The sequence below is a fragment of the Bos grunniens genome, chromosome 24 (assembly GCF_055505025.1).
Source record: "Bos grunniens cultivar Pamir isolate PY7600 chromosome 24, Bosgru_T2T1.0, whole genome shotgun sequence".
In the NCBI taxonomy this organism is placed as follows: Eukaryota; Metazoa; Chordata; class Mammalia; order Artiodactyla; family Bovidae; genus Bos; species Bos grunniens.
Window position 1 is genome coordinate 48269969 of NC_141188.1, and position 25100 is coordinate 48295068.

The following is a 25100-nucleotide window of genomic DNA, read 5'->3' on the forward strand; positions in this document are numbered from 1 at the left end:
TCTTTGCATTGATCCCTGAGGAAGGCTTTCTTATCTCTTCTTGCTATTCTTTGGAACTCTACATTCAGATGCTTATATCTTTCCTTTTCTCCTTTGCTTTTCGCTTCTCTTCTTTTCACAGCTATTTGTAAGGCCTCCCCAGGCAGCCATTTTGCTTTTTTGCATTTCTTTTCCATGGGGATGGTCTTGATCCCTGTCTCCTGTGCAATGTCATGAACCTCAGTCCATAGTTCATCAGGCGCTCTATCTATCAGATCTAGGCCCTTTAATCTATTTCTCACTTCCAGTGTATAATCATAAGGGATTTGATTTAGGGCATACCTGAATGGTCTAGTGGTTTTCCCTACTTTCTTCAACTTAAGTCTAAATTTGGTAATAAGGAGTTCATGATCTGAGCCACAGTCAGATCCTGGTCTTGTTTTTGTTGACTGTATAGAGCTTCTCCATCTTTGGCTGCAAAGAGTATAATCAACCTGATTTCGGTGTTGACCATCTGATGATGTCCATGTGTAGAGTCTTCTCTTGTGTTGTTGGAAGAGGGTGTTTGCTATGACAAGTGCATTTTCTTGGCAAAACTCTATTAGTCTTTGCCCTGCTTCATTCCATATTCCAAGGCCAAATTTGCCTGTTACTCCAGGTGTTTCTTGACTTCCTACTTTTGCATCCCAGTCCCCTATAATGAAAAGGACATCTTTTTTGGGTGTTAGTTCTAAAAGGTCTTGCAGGTCTTCATAGAACCATTCAACTTCAGCTTCTTCAGTGTTACTGGTTGGGGCATAGACTTGGATTACTGTGATATTGAATGGTTTGCCTTGGAAACGAACAGAGATCATTCTGTCGTTTTTGAGATTGCATCCAAGTACTGCATTTCAGACTTTTGTTGACCATGATGGCTACTCCATTTCTTCTGAGGGATTCCTGCCTGTAGTAGTAGATATAATGATCATCTGAGTTAAATTCACCCATTCCAGTCCATTTGAGTTCGCTGATTCCTAGAATGTTGACATTCACTCTTGCCATCTCTTGTTTGACCACTTCCAATTTGCCTTGATTCATGGACCTGACATTCCAGGTTCCTATGCAATATTGCTCTTTACAGCATCGGACCTTGCTTCTATCACCAGTCACATCCACAGCTGGGTATTGTTTTTGCTTTGGCTCCATCCCATCGTTCTTTCTGGAGTTATTTCTTCACTGATCTCCAGTAGCATATTGGGCACCTACTGACCTGGAGTGTTCCTCTTTCAATATCCTATCATTTTGCCTTTTCATACTTTAGAATTTGTTAATCTAAGAATTCCTGACAGTTTCGTTTGTTTTCAAGTTTCTCAGTAGTATAAATTGGCAGTTCTAATGGTTACTTACATAATAAGTCAAACTTAAAGAAATAATAGGTAACAAACAGAATAAATAAGTAAAACCAAAGTATTCCCACAACCCACATATACTAGTGTATTACACAATGATGAACCTTGGTATATATCCATATATCTTTCCAGATCCTTTGGCATATGTGTGTATACACATACATGCACAAAAACATATATTCTATCAAAACGAAATTGTACAATACATGTTACTCTTTAACCAACTAGTTCTGTAATCTAGGTCTAAAACAGGGTCATTCATTGTACCTCATTGTATCCCCGAAATATCTCTGAATTTTCACATCTCCCCCTGTCCCTACTTTCTCTATTTCTATTTCATTTATTTAATCTTCTAGTTTTATTGAGATATAATTGACATATAGTACTGTATAAATTTAAGGTATATAACCTAATGATCTAACTTAATACGTTGTGAAATGATTATTTTAAGTTTAGTGAACATCTAGTATCCTGTGTAGATACAAAATTAAAGAAATAGAAAAAAATTTTTCCTTGTAATAAGAACTCTTGGAATTTGCTTTCTTAACTATATTCATTTATAAGATACAGCAGTATTGATTATGTTTATCATGTTGTACATTATATTCCTAGTACTTATTTACCTTATAACTGGGAGTTTGTACTTTTTGACCACCTTCATCTAATTCCTCTTCCTTCCACCTACCGCCTCTGGTAGCCCCAAATCTGATCTGTCTTTTTTTTATGAGTTTGTTTGTTTTTGAAGTATAATTCACTTACCACACTATGTTAGTTCCTGTTTTATTACATAGTGATTTGGTATACATTTGATTTATATAATTTCAAAATGATCAACACAATAAGTTAGTTTTGATTTGTCATCATATAAGGATATTATATAGTTATTGACTATTTTCTCCATATTGTACATTTATTTTGCAACCAGAAGTTTGTACCCCTTAATCTCCCTCACCTATTTCTTTCCTACCTCTAACTCCCTTCTGGTAAATCACCTGTTTGGTCTCTGTATTTTTCATTCTGTTTCTGTTTTGTTAATTTGTTTTGTTTTTTAGATTCCACACATATATGAAACCATATGGCATTTATCCTTCTCAGTTGGATTTATTTCCCTTAGCATAATACCTTTTAGGTCCATCCATGTCATTGTAAATGGCAATATTTTATTCTTTCTATGGCTGTGTAATATTCAGTTGTATATATATGCCACATCTTCTTTATCCTTTCATTTATTGTTGGGCAATTAGGTTGCTTCCATATCTTGACTATTGTAAATAATACTTCAGTGAACATAGAGGTGCGTAGATCTTTTCTAATTAGTGTTTTCATATTCTCTGGATAAATACCCAGGAGTAGAATTACTGGATCATACCGTAGACCAACCTAGATAGCATATTGAAAAGCAGAGACATTACTTTGCCAACAAAGGTCTGTCTAGTCAAGGCTATGGTTTTTCCAGTGGCCATGCATGGATGTGAGAGTTGGACTGTGAAGAAAGTTGAGCACCGAAGAATTGATGCTTTTGAACTGTGATGTTGGAGAAGACTCTTGAGAGTCCCTTGGACTGCAAGGAGATCCAACCAGTCCATTCTGAAGGAGATCAGCCCTGGGATTTCTTTGGAAGGAATGATGCTAAAGCTGAAACTCCAGTACTTTGGCCACCTCATGCGAAGAGTTGACTCATTGGAAAAGACTCTTGATGCTGGGAGGGATTGGGGGCAGGAGGAGAAGGGGACGACAGAGGATGAGATGGCTGGATGACATCACCGACTCAATGGACATGAGTTTGAGTGAACTCCGGGAGTCGGTGATGGACAGGGAGGCCTGGTGTGCTGCGATTCATGGGGTCGCAAAGAGTCGGACATGACTGAGTGACTGAACTGAACTGATGGTAGTTCTATTGTTAATTTTTGAGGAATCTCCATACTGTTTTTCATAGTGTCTATACCAATTTATATTCCTATCAATGGTGTTAGAGGATTCTCTTTTCTGCACATCCTCAGCAACACTTGATATTTGTTATTTTTTTTGGTAATAGCCATTGTGACAGGCCTTGCCTGAAAAATCCCATGGACAGAGGAGCCTGATAAGCTGTAGTCCAAAGGGTCACAGAGAGTCTAACACAACTGAGTGACTAAACATACAACATAACACACATTGTGATAGGTATGAGGTGATATCTCATTATGGTTTTGACTTGCATTACCCTAATGATTCAGAGAAGGCAATGGCACCCCACTCCAGTACTCTTGCCTGGAAAATCCCATGGACAGAGGACCCTGGTAGGCTGCAGTCTATGGGGTAGTGAAGAGTCGGACATGACTGAGCGACTTCACTTTCACTTTTCACTTTTCACCTTCATGCGTTGGAGAAGGAAATGGCAACCCACTCCAGTGTTCTTGCCTGGAGAATCCCAGGGATGGGGGAGCCTGGTGGGCTGCCGTCTATGGGGTCGCACAGAGTCGGACATGACTGAAGCGACTTAGCAGCAACCCTAATGATTAGTGATGTTGAATATCTTTCTATCTGCTTCTTGGCCATCTGTATGTCTCTTGAAAAATATCTATTCAGATTCTCTCCCTCTTTTTTATTTTTTTATTTTTATTTTTTCTCTTTTTTAATCTGGTTTTTTGATGTTGAGTTCTGAGAGTTCTTTGTATATTTTGGATATTAATCCTTTGTTGGATATACTGTTTGCAAATATATAGTCTCCCATTTAGTATGTGGCCTTTTCATTTTGTTGATTTCCTTTACTGTGCAAGTCTTTTAGTTTGATATAATCCTGTTTTTTGCTTTTGTTTCCCTTACCTGAGAAGCATATTCAAAAAATATTACAAAGACAAATGTTAAAGAGCATATTGCTTATGTTTTCTTCTAGAAGTTTTATAGATTCAGGTCTTACATTTAAGTCTTTAACCCATTTTTAATTTATTTTTGGTCATGGTGTGAGAGTATTCCAGTTTGATACTTTTGCATGTGCTGTACAGTTTTCCCTGGTGGTTCAGACAGTAAAGCGTCTGCCTACAATGCAGGAGACCCGGGTTCGATCCCTGGGTCGGGAAGATCCCATGGAGAAGGAAATGGCAACCCACTCCAGCATTCTTGCCTGGAAAATCCTGTGGACGGAGGAGCCTGGTAGGCTACAGTCCATGGAGTTGCAAAGAGTCAGACACGACTGAGCGACCTCACTTCACATACAGTTTTCCCAACACCATTTATTAAAGAGGCTGTCTTTTCCACATTGTATATTCTAGCCTCCCTGGTTGTAGATTAACTACCATATATAAGTGTGGCTTCATCTCTGGGTTCTCTATTCTGTTCCATTGATCTGTGTCTGTTTTTGTGCCAGTACTATACTATTTTCATGACTGTAGCTTTGTAGTATAGTTTGAAATCTGGGAGTATGATACCTTCAGCTTTGTTCTTTCTCAAGAGTGTTTTGACTGCTTGTTTTGTGGTTTCATACAGATCTTAGAATTTTTTTTTTTTTTTTTTTAGATTTTAGAATTTTTTATTCTAGTTTTGTGAAAAATGCCATTGGTATCTCAACAGGGATTACATTGAATTTGTAGATTGCTTTGGTCATTTTCATTTGAATGGTCATTTTAATAATTTTCCTTCTTCCCATCTATGAACATGGTGTATTGTTCTATCTGTTTGTGTTGTCTTCAATTTCTTTAATCGGTGTCATAGTTTTCCAAGTACAGACTTTTTATCTCCTTAGTTAGATTTGTTCCTCAGTATTTTTAATTTTTAATGTGATGATATATGGAATTTTTTCTTAATTTCTCTTTCTGATAATTCATTGTTAGTATACAGAAATGCAACAGATTTGTATATATTAATTTTGTATCCTGCAACTTTACCAAATTAACTGATGAGTTCTAGTAGGTTTTGGTGGCATCCTTAGAATTTTTATGTATAGTATTGTGTCATCTGCAAACAGTGATAGTTTTACTTTTTTCTTTCCAGTTGGATTCCTTTTATTCTTTTTTCTCTGATAGTAGTGCCTAGAATTTCCAATGCTATGTTGAATAGAAGTGGTGAGAGTGGGCATCGTTGTACTGTTCCTGATCTCTGATGAAATGCTTGTAGCTTTTCACCATTGAGTATGATGTAAGTTGTAGGCTTGTCATATATGGCCTTTATTAAATCACTGCAGATGGTAACTGCAGCCATGAAATTAAAAGACACTTACTCCTTGGAAGGAAAGTTATGACCAACCTAGATAGCATATTAAAAAGCAGAGACATTACTTTGCCAACAAAGGTTCGTCTGGTCAAGGCTATGGTTTTTCCTGTGGTCATGTATGGATGTGAGGGTTGGACTGTGAAGAAGGCTGAGCGCTGAAGAATTGATGCTTTTGAACTGTGGTGTTGGAGAAGACTCTTGAGAGTCCCTTGGACTGCAAGGAGATCCAACCAGTCCATTCTGAAGATCAGCCCTGGGATTTCTTTGGAAGGAATGATGCTAAAGCTGAAACTCCAGTACTTTGGCCACCTCATGTGAAGAGTTGACTTGTTGGAAAAGACTCTGATGCTGGGAGGGATTGGGGGCAGGAGGAGAAGGGGACGACAGAGGATGAGATGGCTGGATGGCATCACTGACTCGATGGACGTGAGTCTGAGTGAACTCCGGGAGTTGGTGATGGACAGGGAAGCCTGGCGTGCTGCGATTCATGGGGTCGAGAAGAGTTGGACATGACTGAGCGACTGATCTGATCTGATGCCTTTATTACGTTCCTTTTGTGCCTACTTTGTTGAGAGGTTTTTTTTGTTGTTGTTGTTATCATAAATGGATGTTGAATTTTGTCAAAAACTTTTTCTGCATCTGTTGAGATAATTATATGGCTTTTAGTCTTCAATTTTTTAATATGGCATATCACATTGATTGAGTTGCAGATATTGAACCATCCTTGCTTCCCTGGAGATAAATCCCAATTGATTATTGTGTATGATCCTTTTAATGTACTATTGAATTCAGTTTGCTGATATTTTGTTGAGGATTTTTACATCTATGCCCATCAGTGATACTGGCCTGTAATTTTTTGTGTAATGTCTTTGTCTGATTTGGCATCAGGGTAATCCTGGCCTCATGTTTGGAAAAATATGTTTGGAAAAATATGTTTGGAAGTGTTTGTCCCTTTGCAGGTTTTTGAAATAGTTGGTGAAGTATCAGTTTACCTATCTTCTAAATGTTTGGTGTAATTCACCTGTATAGCCATCTAGTCATGGACTTTTGTTTGTTGGAAAGTTTTTTGTTTTTATTTGTTACTGATTTGATTTCATTACTGGCAATTGTTCTGTTCATATTTTCTATTTCTTCCTCATTCAGTCTTGAGAGATTGTACATTTTTGTGAATTTATCCATTTCTTCTAGGTTGTCTATTTTATTGGCATATAATTGTAGTAATCTCTTATGATCCTATGTATTTCAGTGGCATTGGTTATAAATTCTCCTATTTCATTTCTGACTTAAATTGATTTGGGCCCTATTTTTTTTTTTTGAGTCTGGCTAAAGGTTTATCAGTTTTGTTTATCTTTTCAAATAACCAGCTCTTAGATTCATTGATCTTTTCTGTTTCATTTTTTAGTCTTTATTTCATTGATTTCTGCCCTGATCTTTATAATTTCATTCCTTTTACTAACTTTGTGGTTTTTTTCTTTCTCTAGTTACTTTAGGTGTGAGGTTAGGTTGTTTGAGAGTTTTCTTGTCTCCTGAAGTAAGCTTGTATTGCTATAAACTTCCCTGTTAGAATTACTTTTTCTTTATCTCATAGATTTTCAGTCATGCGTTTTTGTTTTCATTTTCTCCATGTTTTTAAAATTTTGCCTTTGATTTTTTTCAACAACTTCTTGGTTGTTTAGTAACATTATTTAGCCTCTACATGTTTGTGTTTTGCATATTTTTTCTTGTATTTGATTTCTAGTCTCATAGTATTGTGATTGGAAAGGATGCTTGATATGATTTCAGTTTTCTTAAATTTACTGAGACTTGTTTTGTGACCTAACATGTGATCTATCCTCGATAACGTTCCATGTGCACCTGAAGAGAATGTGTATTCTACTGCTTTTGGATGGAATGTTTCGTATAAATGAATGTGATCCATTTGGCCTAATGTGTCTTTTAAGGTCAGTGTTTCCTTATTAATTTTCTCTCTGGATGATCTGCCATTGATGTAAGTGAGGGTTGTTAAAAAGTCCCTTACTATCATTGTAATGCTGTCAGTTTTTCCATTTCTATCTGTTAATGTTTGCTTTATGTATTTACGTGCTCTTATCTGGGGGGCATATATATTTATAATTGTCTTCTTGGATTGATCCCTTGATCATTAGGTAATGTCCTTCTTTGTTACAGTCTTTGTTTTAAAGTCTTTCATCTGATATAAGTATTGCTACCCTGGCTTTTTTTATTTCATTTTAGTCTGCGTGGAATACTCTTTTCAATCCCTTCACTTTCAGTCCATGTGTGTCTTTAGATCTAAAGTGAGTTTCTTGCGGGCAGTGTGTATATGGGTCTTGTTTTTATGTGCATTCAGCCACTCTGTGTATTTTGATTACAACATTTAGTTCATTAGTCCAATTACATTTGGAGTAATTATATATACACTTATTGAAATTTTGTAAATTTTTTTGTGATTGTTATTGTATTTTTTCTTTTGTTCTTCTTTTGCTCTCTTCCCTTGTGATTTGATGACCATCTTTAGTGTTATATTTGAATTCCTTTCTCTTTTTACATGTGTGTGTATTTATTATAGATTTTGGTTTATGGTCATCATGAAGTTTATATATATAGAAATACATATTTTAAGATGCTGGTCTTTTAAGTTCAAATGCATTTTAACAATCCTGCATTTTTACTTTCCAATGTTTATTGCTTTTGACATTTTTTTGGTTTGTTTTTTATTTTTTGTAAATTAATTAATTTATTTTAATTAATTACTTTACAATATTGTGGTGGTTTTTGCCATACATTCACATGAATCAGCCATGGGTTTACATGTGTCCCCCATCCTGAACTCCCCTCCTGCAACCCCCCCCATCCCATCCCTCAGTGTCATCACAGTGCACTGACCCTGAGTGCCCTGTCTCATGCATTGATTGACAGCATTTTTATCCCTTCACTACGTAATATGGATAAAGATGAGTTTACCACACCTGTCTTTTTGTTAAGATTTGTGTGTTTATTAACTTTTGGCTGTGTTGGGTCTTTGTTGCTGCATACGGGCTTTCTCTAGTTGCAGCAAGTGGGGGCTGCTTGTCGTCGTGCACGGGCTTCTTGTGTGGTGGCTTCTCTTGTGGATCATCGGCTCTAGGGCACACAGGCTTCTGTACTTGTGGTGCATGGACTCAGGAGTTGTGGTGCACGGGCTTAGTTGCCCCTCACAGCATGTGGAATCTTCCTGAACCAGGGGTTAAACCTATTTCCCCTTCATGGGCAGGCAGATTCTTAACCACTAGACCCCCAGGAAAACTCAACCCTTGTCTTTTAACCTTCCTACTAGTTTTACACATGGTTGGTTCACTGCCTTTATTGTCTATATGCCTTTACCAATGAGGTTTTTCCTTTCATAATTTTCCTAGTTCTAGTAGCAGTCTTTTCTTTTTCACTTAAAGTAGTCTCTTTAATATTTCTTGTAAAGCTGTTTTGGGAGGGCTGAGCTCCTTTATCTTTTGCTTGTCTATAACCTTTTTGATCATTCTATCAAATTTGAGTGAACACATTGCCTGAGAGAGTATTCTTTTTTTTTTTTTTTTTTTGACGTCAGTAAGTATTTAATTAAAAAAACAGGTTCCATCTTTAGACAAGGATATATTCAAACTCAAATAGAAGGGATTCTTAGAGCCTTTAATATGCCAATAGGCAGGTTTGCAAAGTTCCCAACTTGCTCATGGAACCTTTCATACCCTTGAGCATCTCTTAGGAATAAATGCTCCACAGAGCAAGTCTTAAGAAACACAGTTTTGAAACTTTGGTGCATTCAGGAGCTTCACTAATTCCTTAGGCTATCAGTCTTAAAATTAACACCAAAAATAACAGTTATAGCCAGTAAGTCTAGGATTACAGATTCAGGAAGAAAGCATATGGGCAATGGGTAGGGAATATACCTGTTCATCATACTCCATCATTTTCACCTCCCCAGCAAAAATATGTTCAGAATCCCCATGTTAACCACTTTTGATGATGGCTGTACAAAACACCTGAACAAGCTAACCAAGACTGCTTGAGGCAAAAACACTGAAATAAAGTTTTCACTTTCCCAAATGGAAAAATGCACACATGTCGTATTAACAATTTATAATTATATACTCAGAAGAGGTAACCTCAGTTATCAGTTAAGAATCTGCATACTGTGTAATTCATTAACATTTACGGAGCTACTTTATACTAAGTTACTAGTGAATAAGTAAAGCTTCTATGGAAAACTTCTCTTTATTTAGGAGTTCTCTTACTTTCGTGGTGGTTTAGTCGCTAAGTCATGTCCAACTCTTGCAACCCCATGGACTATAGCCTGCCAGGCTCCTCTGTCCATGGGATTCTCCAAGCAAGAATATTGGAGTGGGTTGCCATTTCCTTCTCCATGAGAGAGTATTCTTGGTTGTAGGTTTTCCCCTTTCATCTCTGTAAATATATTGTGCCACTCCCTTCTGGCCTGCAAAGTTTTTGCTGAAAAGTCAGTTGATAACCTTATGGGAGTTTCCTTGTACTTAACTTTTTGTTTTTCTCTTGCTATTTTTAATCTCTCTGTTTATCTTTAGTTTTTGCTACTTTTATTACAGTTTGTGTTGGTGTGGTCCTCTTTGGGTTGATCCTGTTTGGGAATCTCTGTGATTCCTGGACCTGATGTCCATTTCTTTACACAGGAAAGTTTTCTGCTGTTATTTCTTCACACTGTTATTACTTCACACTTCACACTGTTATTTCTGCCACACTCTCTCTCTCCTATTTCTGAGACCCTATAATGCAAATGTTAGTACCTTAATGTTTAAGAGTTCTCTTAAACTCTCTTCATTAAATTTTTTTTCTTTTTTTTCTGTTCAACTTGGGTGATTTCTACTACTCGGTTTTCCAGCTCACAGATTCATTCCTCTGTATCATTTAATCTACTATTGATTGCTTCTAGTATATTTTAAAATTTCACTTATTGTAGTTTTTATCTTTCTTTGGTTCTTCTTTATGTTTTCTAACCCTTTATTAATAACTTTCAACTTCTTACTCTGCTTACCTAATCTTCTCCTGAGTTCTTTGAGCAGCTTTACAATTATAACGTTGAGGTCTTTATTGGGTTGATTATCTCCACCTCACTCATTTCATCTGGTGTTTTATCATGTTCCTTCATTTGGAACATATTCCTGTGTCACTTCATTTTGCCGAATTTCCTGTTTTTATTTCTGTGTATTTGGTAGGTTGGCTATATTTCCTGACCTTGGAGAAGTGGACTTTTGTAGATGTCCTGTGTTTCCCAGAAGTGCACTTCCCTCTGGTTGCAAGAGCTATATGCTTTAGGATTATCCCCTGTGTGGGCCGTGTGGGTCATTATGTTGTGACAGGCTGACTACTGTGGGTTGTCTGGTAGGCCTGGGTGCTTTATATATAGAGCTTCCCTGGTGGCTCAAATGGTAGAGAGTCTGCCTAGAATGCAGGAGACCCAGGTTTGAACCCTGGGTCAGGAAGATGCCCTGGAGAAGGAAATGGCAACCCTATATGTATAGCAATATAAATAGCTATAAACCATATTGTTTTGTTGCCTGTGCTGAAGCTGCTAGCCACTGGTGGATGAGGCTGGGTCCCAAAGCAGCTGGATACAAAGCCTTGAGTGGTTCTGGGGCTAGTGCTAGTCCATTGATGGGTGGAGCCAGGTCCTAGGATGGGTGGTTGCAGGGCTAGGTGTCTCGAATCCACTAGATGGCCTGCTGGTGTGGGGCCTGTTCCTGACACAGCTATCTGTGGAGTCCAGGGTGTCCGAAAACAGGTATTGGCTTGCTGGTGAGTGGGCCCAGGGACAGGGGTTTCCCAGGGCTAGTGCTAGCCTGCCATGGGTGGGACTGAGGCCCTTGGAGTCCTGGGGCTAGCGCAGGTTCACTGGTGTGAGGGTTCTGGGGACAGGTCCTGGGGCAACCTGTCTAGCTACTTGGCCTGTGGTGTCCCTGTACCCGTGCTTACAGGCTTGTGGGTGAGGCCAGTCTCAGTGCTAACAAGCTGCAGGGAGGACTCTGCAATGGCACTAGTCAGCAACAGTGTCCTTGTGATAGAATGAGCTTCCAATAATGGCTGCTACCAGCGTCCATGTCCACAAGGGGAACTCCCGTATCTTCCTGCCTCTCCAGGAGGCTCTCAGAGATCACCAGGGAGGTCTGACCCAGGCTTCTTTCAAATTATTGCTTCTGCCCTGGATCCCAGCACATATGGGATTTTGTGTGCACAAAGAAGAAAAAAATAGAGGTGAGGTCTCTATTTTCCACAGTCTTCTGGCTCTCTTGAAAGTAAGCCCCATTGGCCTTCAAACCAAACATTCTAAGGGCTCATCTTCTTGGTGCAGGACTCCCAGGCTAAAGATCATGATGTGGAGCTTGAACCCCTTACTCCTTGTGGAAAACCACAGCAGTTGTAATTATCCCCCCATTTGCGGGCTGCCCACCCATGGATATGGGTCTTGACCATATAGCATCTCCACTCCTCCACCCTGTCTCATTGTGGTTCTTTCTTTTCTATCTTTAGTTATAGAAAACATTTCCTTCTCTTCTTCTGGTCTTATCAATAGCTGCTCTGTAAGCAGTTGTAATTTTGGTGTGCTTATGGGAGGAGGTGGGTGCGGGGTCTTCCTACTCCACCATTTTGGCCATTCTTTATTTTTAATGACACTGACTTGTTCAAGAAGCCGTGTCAATTATCCTGCAGAACATCTCCCTTTCTATAGTTGTCTGATTGTTTCCTCGAGGTTTCACCTGCTGTTTTATGCCTGGTCACACTGTGATGTCGCCTTACCAGGATGGCAGTCTGATCTTTCCATCATGTAGCTATGTTGCAACTAGAAAGTACTCTGTCTGAGCATGAGCTTTTGAAAAGAACATAAACCTCGTGATTCCATAATCTGCTTCTGTGTTTATAACAATGACATGGCACAGAAAGTCCTCTGTATTTCAATAGGCTTTATACTTCCCTGAAATCCCCAGTTTTATAACCAATTCATACTCAGGATTGACTCTACATGCTTCCCTTCATGGAACACTGTTCCTGAGCATAATTGACCGGTTCTGATTTTTTATTAAGTATAATAAATGCCTTTCTTGGATCTGTAGACACCACTTTTGGTAGTTCTAGTGCTTCATCAAGTTGAGCAGCATTTGAAAGTTGGGAAGTTTCCTGGTAGAAACAGGAGGTAATCAGGAAACAAACAAAAAACAAATTAGAACTTATGGGTATATATATTCAAGCTTTTAAGTGAATTTTAGATGCAAAGACTGTAAAAGAGAACTATAATAAAAACATTTGAAAGAAGAAATGTGTCCTTTTTAACTGTTTGTTTTTGAGATGGAAAGCTTAATGCAAAATTTGGATCTTATTACAGAAATTGAAACGAGCTCATGCAAATTAATCTCCATTGCACCCGTAAAAAAGAAATTAAAAGCACTAATGCTGCTTCTAGTGTATATACAGTAACATTTCCTAAATATCTTCTGGGTCTAAAGCTAGGAATGATATTCAGTGCTTCCTTTTCCTCAGGCTACAGTATCATAGGATTCAATTTTGAATCTGATAATGGAGGCGCTTTTGTTGCACAATAGCCCACAAAGGAAATGAAGGAAGTAGAAAACAGGCAGATTACTGAAGCAGAGACAAATGAGACGCCTCGGTTAGAGGCTCAGTCTTGGGCTTCCTTTCTTTGGTAGACAGAAATTAATTGAGCATCTAATTGTGTCCATTTCAGGGGCACATTACCTTTTACAGTTTAAATTGACCATTGATGGTGGCCCTATGCTTAGTCTTTTAATCCAGAAGACAGTTTTCTATGTTCATTTGAATGACGTGAGTAGAAGATGTTACAGATCTGACAGACTTTATACTTTTATTTAACAAATTTATAAGATGACATTCTGTGTTTCAAGTAATTACATATCTTAAATAGTTAATACTAGGTATTTGCATAGAGTTTTCTTAGCTCTCTTTTCTGCTCTTAACAAATTCTGAATTTCCATCAAACTTATCTCAAAAAAAAAGTAGTGATTTTATTTTAAGGCCTGGGCACCTCAAGTATAAGCTGTTTCACAATCTGCATAGAAAGAAAGCCATTTTTGAAGCAACCCATGATCAAAGAATTCTAAGTTACTGAGCCACAGCATGTCCTTAAGTCCCCATTATCTGCTGTAGAGAGCAAGTCTACTTGCCAGACTTTGTGATTCCAGCCTAAAACCCTAGAAGTACTCTTGACTGGAGTTGAGACAGCTACCGTTTTCCAGGAATGTAGTAAAACTTTGCGGAGCCACCTCAGACAGGTCGTTTATAGTCTTTCAAGAATATGGTCAACATTGCTCAGATCAGCTCAGGATCCGGAAGTCCCTCCATTCCAAGAGTTAGAGCTTTGCCTTCCTATTCATCTTGGTATACCAGGATTTCACTAAGTCAGTGATTCACTGATTAAGTGACTCTGCAGGGATTCTAAAAGGAATTTGAGGGAAATTATTCTAACAAATCCTTCAGCTCATTTGGTGAGGGCAGCTGTGAAACCCAAGGCTCTCCATATGTGTGTGGATAATTGGATCCCTAGATTTCTCTGCCTTAGTGTATATGTACATGAAAGGCATCTGTATATTCAGTGTATAGGCATGCAAGGTCAGGGGACCAGGGACTAGGAAGTGTAGTGTGGAGGAGGAGACGCCTGTGGGTGCCTTTGTCTGGATCTTTCCCTCCTAGTGAATGGAACACCCAAGGCCAGCATCAGTGTCAGGACATTTCCCACTCCCGTACCTACTGATGCAGAAGAGGGGAGGGACCCTGATATCAGAGTGGCTCATCTGCCAAGGTGATGATGGAATTTCTTAGCATAGAAATTTTTTGATCTGTGAACAGTAGAATCCAGCCTATTGGGTTTCCTTGCTTTGTACTTGCCAAAGTATTAAACAATTCAGAAACCTCTGGATAAAAAGAAAAAAATTGAGTTGCTGTACCCTCATCCCATTCCTTGCAGAAGGTGATGGCACCCCACTCCAGTACTTTTGCCTGGAAAATCCCATGGACGGGGGAACCTGGTAGGCTGCAGTTCATGGGGTTGCGAAGAGTCAGACACGACTGAGCGACTTCCCTTTCACTTTTCACTTTCATGCATTGGAGAAGGAAATGGCAAGCCACTCTAGTGTTCTTGCCTGGAGAATCCCAGAGATGGGGGAGCCTGGTGGGCTGCCATCTATGGGGTCACACAGAGTCGAACACTACTGAAGTGACTTAGCAGCAGCATCCCATTCCTTTACCCAGAAGTATCTAAGTTTTTCACCAAAGCACAGAAATACACATCCACACTCTTTCACTCATAGAAAAAGAAAGGGAAAAAAAATTAGATATATCTTGGGCTTCCCTGGTAGCTCAGACGGTAAAGTGTCTGCCTGCAATGCGGGAGACCCCGGTTTGATCCCTGGGTCAAGAAGAGACCCTGAAGAAGGAAATGACAACCCACTCCAGTACTCTTGCCTGGAAAATAGGCTACAGTCCATGAGGTCGCAAAAAGTCAGACACAACTGAGTGACTTCACTTTCACTTTCACTTTCACTACATATGTCTTAGAATTAGGTAGATCTGCATTTGCTTATATACAGAGGTGTTCAAGACATATTATTGAATGGGGGAAAAAGGCCAAACAGTATACACAAAATGATTCCATTTTTGCAAATTTAAAAGAGTATTTGCAAAAATGGACTCATTGATGTATTGATATATATATTGATATATTCAGAACAATTATATGAGAAATTAGTAATAGTGATTGGGTGGAAAGCTAAACGTTTCTTTTTAAACTTTTTGTATTAATTGAAGTTTTTCTTTGTCCGATTTAAACATTACCTTTATGTTTTAAAAAGTTATTTATTTATTTTTGGCTGCGTTGAGTCCTCGTTGCTGCATGAAGCCTTTCTCCAGTTGAGGCGAGTGGGGACTACTCTTCATTGCGGTGAGGGGGCTTCTCATTTCAGTTTCTCTTGTTGCAGAGCACAGGCTCTAGGGCATGGGCTTCAGTAGTTGTGGTGTCCCACAGTATGTGGGGTCTTCCTGGACCAGGGATCAAACCTGTGTGCCCTGCGTTGGCAGGCAGATTCTTAACCACTGTACCACCAGGGAAGTCCAAACACTACCTTTAATTCAAACTTTCTTTCTACTCGGGAGTGGACAGACAGTACGTGGATGGGGAGAAAAAGCTGTCTTCAAAATCAGATCTACTTTGTCTTTGTATTGTGGTGATCCTTGGTAAGCCTGTATCATGATTTATGTAACCTCTAATGGACATTTTCTGTGTGTGTGTGTGTGTGCTCCATCGTGTCCTACTCTATGTGACCCCATGGACTGTAACTTGCCAGGCTCCTCTGCCCGTGGAATTTTCTAGGCAAGAATACTGCAGCAGGTTGTCATTTCCTACTCCAGGGGCTCTTCCTGACCCAGGGATCGAACCTAAATCTTTTGTATCTCCTGCATTGGCAGGTGGATTCTTTACCACTAGCGTTTTAGATATTTCTAATTTCAGAGGAGAATGTACATAATGCTTTATTAAATATCCTTGAACATTAATTATTTTGCACATGTGAACCATTCCTATAATATAGTGTAATCTTGCGTGAATGGTGAGGTGTGGAATTGTGAGTTGGTGGGCATGTGTTTCATTTTGCTCTGTAAAAATGTTGTACTAGTTTATATTCCTACCAATTGTATCTGAGTACATATTCTTTCATACCTTGCCTGCTCTGAATATTAGCTGGGTAAAATCTTAAAAATTTCTGCATTAAAATTTTTTGAGATTCTTTTTGAAAGAAGCTAATATTTTTGTCCAGATGCACTGAAGAAATACTAATAATACTTAAGGTGGTTTCTTCAATTTTCTGTGCACGGCAAGCTTTTTGATACAACCAAAAAGAAAACATATGAAGGGAATATCTGCTTAGATGATTTTGTGTGTTCTTTTCTTTCTGGGGACTCTATCTTGTAATCACGTTGACTCAGCAAGTTTGTTACAGCCAATTCATCAGAACAAGTAAAGGAGCATCGTTGCCACATTCTAAGATATGGCCCGGCTCTGCCATCAGGGCAGTAAGGAGACCCTCATAATCGTGTGGGTGATAAGCAGCCCCCCATTTCCATTTTGAATAACTTCAGAATATTACATGAAATCATTTGTATTTCCAGCCATATCATTTATTTTATATTAATTACTAAAAAAATTATTCAGATTATTTACATTCATTTTAGCCTTTTTCTCCCTACCTCTCCCTGTTTTTATGTATTTTAAGACAGCTTTGTTGAGATATAATTCACATACCATGCAACTCACCCATTTTAAATGTACAGTTCTATGGCTTTTAAGGACAGAGGGTGACAGCTAAGGGGTGCAGAGTTTCTTCGGGGAGTAATGAAGATATTTTAAGATTATTATAGTGATTGTGGTATAAATCTGTAAATAAACATGGGCTCTACCCAGGTGAGCACCTTTAGGAAATTCAGGGCTACCAGCCAAAGCCAGAGCAGTGCATGTCATACTGAGGAGCACAGGCAAAACACCCCGACTGTCTTTTCTCAGCATCTTAGTCATAAGAGAACACGAGCGCGTGTTTAGGAAGGAGCTCGTACTCCCAGAGCGTAGCATGGAGGGACTCTGAACTCTATGAACAAAGTAACTAATAGCTGCTGCTGCTGCTAAGTCGCTGCAGTCGTGTCCGACTCTGTGTGACCCCATAGACGGCAGCCCACTAGGCTCCCCGGTCCCTGGGATTCTCCAGGCAAGAACAGTGGAGTGGGTTGCCATTTCCTTCTCCAATGCGTGAAAGTGAAAAGTGAAAATGAAGTTGCTCAGTCATATCTGACTCTTCGGGACCCCATGGACTGCAGCCTACCAGGCTCCTCCGTCCATGGGATTTTCCAGGCAAGAGTACTGGAATGGGGTGCCATTGCCTTCTCCGAATAGCTGTTGAGTACCCACCAAACACTGACCCTGATGCTGGCAGAACACCCACAGTTTCGCAAAACACTGCCCAGGTAGAAATGGTCACAGTCCGTGTCCAGTGCAGTCCCTCTGGGGATGTTTGTGGCTTTCATGGCTCTTTAATTCAGATCCTTTTGTTCTTAAAAACCTTTGCTTACAAATGAAACAGATGAGCTTCAGGTACAGCAGGACTGTGACTTTTCTGGAGTTAAAGGCATAATTCCCTATGAGATACACTTCTCTTGGTGCAGCAGAGTGACTAATTAACTGAGGCCTGGCCAGAAGTTGCTCTGAAATGGTCACTAAAATTGTGAGATTCAGTTTGAGGACCTGTAAGGGACACCATTTGTTACTAATGTGAGGTCAGCCAAGAATTACTGGTAACCATAGTTGTTTGATTTTGGCAAATTTGGCACACCATTTTTGACAAAATAGCGATTTCTCTTTGGTCTCGTGAATGTGCAGGGGTGGGAATGGACATTGATGAGTAGGGGTTAATGCAGGGGGGCAACTGATGGAGGAAAGGTCATTGGCTTGGGAGCCAGAGACCTAGGTTTTGAGTCAAACCCTCAAGTGTGAGTTTGAGAATGTGGACATTTAGAAACATATTCCATCAATCTTGCTTGTTTAATATGCAGTTTTAGTTTTTATTTTGCAAGCTTGATTTGAACTGAATTTTATGCTGATCATCTTTATTATGTAAACAGTCCTTCGAAACTACCCAAATTTCATAAAGGACCCCAATGCTGGGAAAGATCAAGGGCAAGAAGAGAAGGAGGGGACAGAGGATGAAATGGTTGGATGGCATCACCGACTTAATGGACTTAAGTCTGAGTGAACAGTGGGAGATAGTGAAGGACAAGGAAACCTGGCGTACTCCAGTCTGGGCTCTCTGAGAGTCAAATAGGATTTAGCCACTAAAGAGCAAAATTCATGAGGTGCTTCCCCTCCTCATACACTAGATGGCACTATAGGTGAGGCAAATCAATTTACCAAAAAAGAGCCTTGGATAACCAAGACTAATTTTGGTAAATTAGAAAAGCTTAGCACTACAGGATACTTCTATTTTCTGGGAAACAGAAGAGTTACCTTGAGAAGCCTTAAGATAGCAACCCTCTAAGACACTGAAATTATGCCCACAGACTAGAAAGCAGTGGGAGCAGATAATTGAATGAAGATATTATGAAATAGCTGCATTATACCTAAGCTCTTACTTTGATATGAACTTTTTTGGGGGAGGGGAGAAATTACATACTGTGAAATAAAAGTAGTCACAAGAAATAAATGTAAATTCCATTCACATAATGTTAAAAAATGTGAAAACCTAAACCTAGAGTCTGTTATACAGAGTTAAGAGAAAAACAAATATCAGATATATGTATTAAGTTAGCTACTCAGTCGTGTCCGACTCTTTGTGATCCCATGGACTGGAGCCCACCAGGCTCCTCTGTCCATGGAATTCTCCGGGCAAGAATACCAGAGTGGGTTGCCATTCCCTTCTCCAGGAGATCTTCCCAACCCAGGGATAGAACCCAGGTCTCCTGCATTGCAGGCAGACTCTTTACCGACTGAGCCACCAGGGAAGCCAAAAATATTTACTCATGATCACATTTTAACGAACTGAAGAGTCTATTACTAAGAGAATAAATAAACATTATGTGATACATTCTTGTTTTAATTTAACTTTTTTTGTGTGTGTTAGTCCCTCAGTCGTGTCCAACTCTTTGCAACCCCACAAACTAACCTGCCAGGCTTCTCTGTCCATGGAATTCTCCAGGCATATATATACAATATGTATATGTACATGATATCTAAACGATATACTCTAGAAGAATAGTACTGATGAACCCATCTACAGCGAAGAAATGGAGACACAGACTAGAGAATGGACTTGTGGACCCAGCTGGGGATGGAGGGGCTAGGAGAAATCGAGAAAGTAACATTGACATCTGTTCACCATCATGTGTGAAATAGACAACTAACAGGAAACTGCTCTATAACACAGAGAGCCCAGCCTGGTGCTCTGTGATGACCTCGAGGGGTGGAATGGGGAGAGAGAGAGGCTTTAGAGAGGGGATATGTATAAAATTATGACTAATTCATATTGATGTACGGCAGCAACCACCACAACATTGTAAAGCAATTATCCTCCAATAAAAAAGTTAATTATCCTCCAATAAAAGCAATTCTCTTCCAATAAAAAAGCCCTTCCTCGTTAGTATAGTGGTGAGTATCTGCACCTGTCATGTGGGAGATGGGAGTTTGATTCCCCAACAGGGAGGCTGTATACATAATTCAAAGGACTTCCCTGTAGCTCAAACAGTAAAGAATTTGCCTGTGATGCAGGAGACCAGGGTTCAATCCCTGGGTTGGGAAGATCCTCTGGAGAAGGGAATGGCAATCCACTCCAGTGTTCTTGCCTGGAGAATTCCATGGACAGAAAAGCCTGGCGGGTTAGTTTGTGGGGTCGCAAAGAGTCGGACATGACTGAGGGACTAACACACACACAAAAGTTAAAAGAAGAACGTATCACACAATGTTTATTCATTCTCTTAGTAATAGACTCTCCAGTTCTTTAAAATGTGATCGTGAGTAAATATTTATGGATATTAAAAAATGTGAAAACTATCTACAGTGTATTTTTAAGGATGTATGGTAGGCTTCCCTGATAGCTCAGTTGGTAAAGAATCCTCCTGCAATGCAGGAGACCCTGGTTCGATTCCTGATCCAGGAAGATCCCCTGGAAAAGGGAAAGGCTACCCACTCCAGTATTCTGGCCTGGAGAATTCCATGGACTGTATAGTCCACGGAGTTGCAAAGAGTTGGACACGACTGAGCGACGTTCACTTTCACATAGTTGGTAAAACCATAAAGAGAAAGGCAATGCTGAGTATAAAAATTGGGATGGAAGTTACCTCTGGTGGGAGGAGGGGAAACGTCTGAAAGGAACAGTGAGGGGGTTTCTTAGACACAGAACGTGCTCTGGGCTCTAACCAGGGTGAAGCCTGTTATTATTATTAAAAAGGAATGGATGTTTTATACTCTTCTATATGAATTATATATTTCGTAATAACAGATAAAAACGTAGCAAAGATTACTGTAATTCCCTTCTTGATTCTTTTTTTTTAATTTTAATTTTATTTTATTTTTAAACTTTACAATATTGTATTGGTTTTGCCATATATCAAAATGAATCAGCCACAGGTATACATGTGTTCCCCATCCTGAACCCTCCTCCCTCCTCCCTCCCCATACCATCCCTCTGGGTCGTCCCAGTGCACCAGCCCCAAGCATCCAGTATCGTGCATCGAACCTGGACTGGCGACTCATTTCATATATGATAAAAATATGGAACGCTTCACGAATTTGCGTGTCATCCTTGCGCAGGGGCCATGCTAATCTTCTCTGTATCGTTTCAATTTTAGTATATGTGCTGCCGAAGCGAGCACCCTTCTTCATCTTTATCTTGCCTTTCCAGTTTTTTAACTCCCCCTGATGCTACAGATTTCTTTAAGGACAGAGGGGGAGATGTACCCAGGGTCATTTTTTAAGGATGGCCTGTCATCTGCTTTTAAAACTCTCTTAATGTTATCAGATCTGTCCCTGAGGGCAAATTTGGATTTTAGAAACAGTCAAAGCTGCTAATAAAGTGTGTTCTTAAATTTGGTGAGGCCCAACTTCAAACAAGAGGACTCTCCAACAGCTGAGGGATAATTAAGTTATGATGCTTTCTGTGCAGTCATTAAAACTTTTAATAACTGGGAAAAATATTTACAAAGTATTTTTATGGAAAAAAACACAGCTTATCAAAACACATGAGAAGCCTATTTTGTAAGAAGATGGAAAGAATGTAACCAAAATATCTTATTTTTTTTTCTTGTGCATTTATGCATTGGTCCAGTTTTCTACAGGGCTGCATATTATTTTTGTAAATGTGGGCTAGGAGAGGATGAAGTGAAGTGAAGTCGCTCAGTCGTGTCTGACTCCTTGTGACCCCATGGACTGTAGCCCACCAGGCTCCACCGTCCATGGGATTTTCCAGGCAAGAGTACTGGAGTAGGTTGCCATTGCCTTCTCCAGGGGATCTTCCCTACGACCCAGGGATCAAACTCAGGTCTCCTGCATTACAGGCAGATGCTTTACCACCTGAGGTAACAGGGATGAATCTACATTGAAGGTGATTTTAAAAGAAGAGTTTCAGAAATGTTTTGATCAATAGAATAAAAGCATGACCTACTAAGGTGACTACTTTGAAGAGTGACTCCGTTTAAATATATTGAGTTGGCCAAAAATTTCCTTCAATTGTAAAGTAAAAATAAAAGACGTATTTTTCATTTTCACCAGGAACTTTACTGAACAATGTACTCACCATTTTCTTCTACTACCTTCTGCCATTTTCCGGACAACTTCATAATTCCGTATTCCCAAAACTTTTTCTCTTTTTGAGCAAAGAACTCTTCTGGGCGCTTTTTACAGTTCTAGGGAATTGAATTTTTTTCCATTAAGCGAATTTTGTAAAGACCAAAATAAATGGAAATCCAAAGGTACAATGTCTGGTGAGTACATTGGATGAATCAGAACTTCCCAGCCAAGCTCTAATAGTTTTTGCCTGGTCATGAGAGAAATATGTGCTCTTTTGTTATCTTGATGGAAGATTATGTGTTTTCTGTTGACTGATGCCGGACACTTTTTGTTGAGTGCTGCTTTCAGTTGGCCTAATTGGGAGCAGTACTTGTTGGAATTAATTGTTAGGTTTTTGGCAAGGAGCTCTTAATGAAGGACTCCCTTCCGATCCCACCGTATACACAATAGCACCTTCTTTGGTTGAAGACTGGCCTTTGGTATGGTAGAGGGTGGTTCATTTCACTTGCCCCACGATCTCTTCCATTCTACATTATTGTACAGTATCCACTTTTCATTGCCCGTCACAATCTGTTTTTTAAAATGGACAGTTTTCATTACATTTAAGTAGAGAATCACATGCAGAAATATGGTCAAGAAGGTTTTTTTCCACTTGACTTATGTGGAACCCAATCATCAAAGTGATTAACGTAACCAAGCTGGTGCAAATCATTTCCAATGCTTGATTTGGATATTTTGAGTATATCAGCTGTCTCCTGTGTGATATAACATTGATAGTTCCCAGTTAATGTCTTGATTTGATCTCTATCAACTTCAACTGGTCTACTTGACTGTGGAGCATGGTCTAGCAAAAAACTCCACAAAGCACTTTTGACATGTTTTTTCACCTTCTCCAAACACTTAAAAAATCTTTTTTTGTGTGTTTCAGTTGAGTATTTACCTTTCTCAAAATAATAAAGCATAAAATGCCAAAAATGTTGCTTTTTACTTCCATCTTCAATATTAAAATGGCTACACAAAAATTCACCAATTTTGATGCTTTTTTAAAAAGTTGCACACTGATATGACTGCTGTTAAAATACAGTCTGAAAATTGTTTCCAATGAAGTTAAAGACAACTGAGTGCTATTTAGATCCGTTTTACAGGGGAAAAAAAGAATGAACTTTTTGGCCAACACAGTATTAGATCTGATATTTTTGTTTAAAAATCAATTCATATTAAAAAGAAAGATTTTTTTTAAGAGCAGTTTTAGGTTCACAGCAAAATTGAGTGGAAAGTTCAGAGAATTCCCATATATCTCCCACCTCACATGTCCACAACTCCAGCATCATCAATATCTTGCATCAGATGAATCTACATTGACTCGTCTTTATTACTCAGAGTACATAGTTTGCATTGCATTAAAGTCACTTTATGCACACCCTATCGATTTTGACAATGTGGCTACGTTGATAGTGTCATGTAGAAAATAGTTCACCGCTCTGAAAGCCTCTGTGTTCTGTCTCCCTCTCTCTCCCCACCACTGATCTTATTGTCTTCATAGTTTTGCTTTTTTTTCCAGAATGTCACATAGGTGAAATCACACAGTATGAAACTGTTGATATAAATAATCAGTAAACAACCTAAAATAGGAATGAAGTGAAAGTGTCAGTTGCTCAGTCATGTCCGACTCTTTGCGACCCCATGGACTGTAGCCCTCCAGGCTCCTCTGTCCATGGGTTTTTCCAGGCAAGAATGCTGGAGTGGATTGCCATTTCCTTCTCCAGGGGATCCTCCTAACTCAGGGATCGAATCCGGGTCTGCATTGCAGGCAGATTCTACTGTGTGAGCCACCTGGCCCATCCCATAATAAAAGTAGAGAAGTTTTATTTGAGCCAAACCAAGGACTATAGCCTGGGAGACACAGATTCAAGAAGCATTTGAATTATGTTCTGCAGGATCAAAATGGGGCAGGCTTTTAAAGGCAAAAAACTGGAAGGTTACAACTAGTTATATGAGCTGTTTATCAAGAATTATAACTGGAGCTGGCAAGAAGTAAGTGTGCTTGTGGAGTAAGGATTGGTTGGGGTCCACATGGTTGCAGCTGCTAGCAGTTTGAGGATAGCTAGTGGTGGTGTTGAGTCTGATACTGTTCAGAAATTCAAGTGCTTAGTAATGTAGAACCTGTCTGAAACCACATTCACAGTGGCCACCAGGCTTCATGTTGGATGCTTGAACTACAGTTACTCCATTTTGATTTTTAAAAGCATTCTTTTCTTTAATGGTTAAAGCAGATGTACACTTTATATTTGACAGGCTACAGACTGGCTATTCTAGACAAGCCAGATCACGTGTTAGGCAGAATGACTTCTCCATAACTCAGTATTTGAAAGTTTCTTCCATTGTTACCTTTTCAGATCGGCTTCTTTCACTTAGTAATATGCATGTTTCCTTCATGCCTTAATATATTTTTAAAAATACTGTCTGATATTCTGTTGTGTAGATGTGGTGCACTTTATTGATTCACATACTGAAATAGGGCATTTTGATTGCTTCTGGCAATTATAAATAAAGCTGCATGGGCAGCTTCAGAGTGAAATTTTGTGTGTAGGTGTGTTTTTAACTCTTTGGAGTAAATACCAAGGAGCATTACAGCTGGATCATATGGTAAGAGTATGTTTAGTTTTGTAAGAAACCAACAAACTGTCTTCCAAAGTGGCCGTACCATTCTGCCTTCCCACCATCGGTGAATGAGAGTTCCCATGGCTTCGCGTCTTCATCAGTATGTGGTGCTGGTAGTGTTTTGGATTTTCACCATTCTGGTAGGTGTGCAGTGCTATCTTGTTTTAATTTGCCACTCCTTGATCACGTATGTTGTTGAGCATCTTTTCTGATAGGTGTGCAGTGCTGTCTTGTTTTAATGTGCTACTCCTTGATGACGTATGTTGTTGAGCATCTTTTCATATATTTGTTTAGACTATCCATATATCTTCTTTTGTGAGGTATTTGTTCATTTCTTTTGCCTATTTTCAATTGTATTTTTTGTTTTCTTATTGTTGAGTTTTAGGAGCTCTTTGTATATTTTTAATATAGTTCTTTATCCGATGTGTCATTTGTAAATATTTTCTCCTAGTTTAAGTCACTACTTTTTGTGTTAAATATTTTATTACTTCAAGGATTATAATTTTCCTTTAATCTCCTTTTCTCTTAGACTTTTGGGG

At 39.2% G+C, this 25100-nt stretch overlaps 1 protein-coding gene and 1 non-coding gene across 16 annotated transcripts in view; one reads left to right on the forward strand and one right to left on the reverse strand.

Annotated features, from left to right (window-relative positions):
* The window catches only part of KATNAL2 (katanin catalytic subunit A1 like 2), a 112442-nt gene that overhangs the window by 21731 nt on the left and 65611 nt on the right, over positions 1 to 25100 (forward strand). The gene's annotated exons all lie outside the window — the stretch shown is intronic.
* On the reverse strand, positions 20881 to 20987 carry LOC147346225 (U6 spliceosomal RNA). The gene has a single exon (XR_015154216.1). It is a non-coding gene; the product is annotated as a U6 spliceosomal RNA (small nuclear RNA).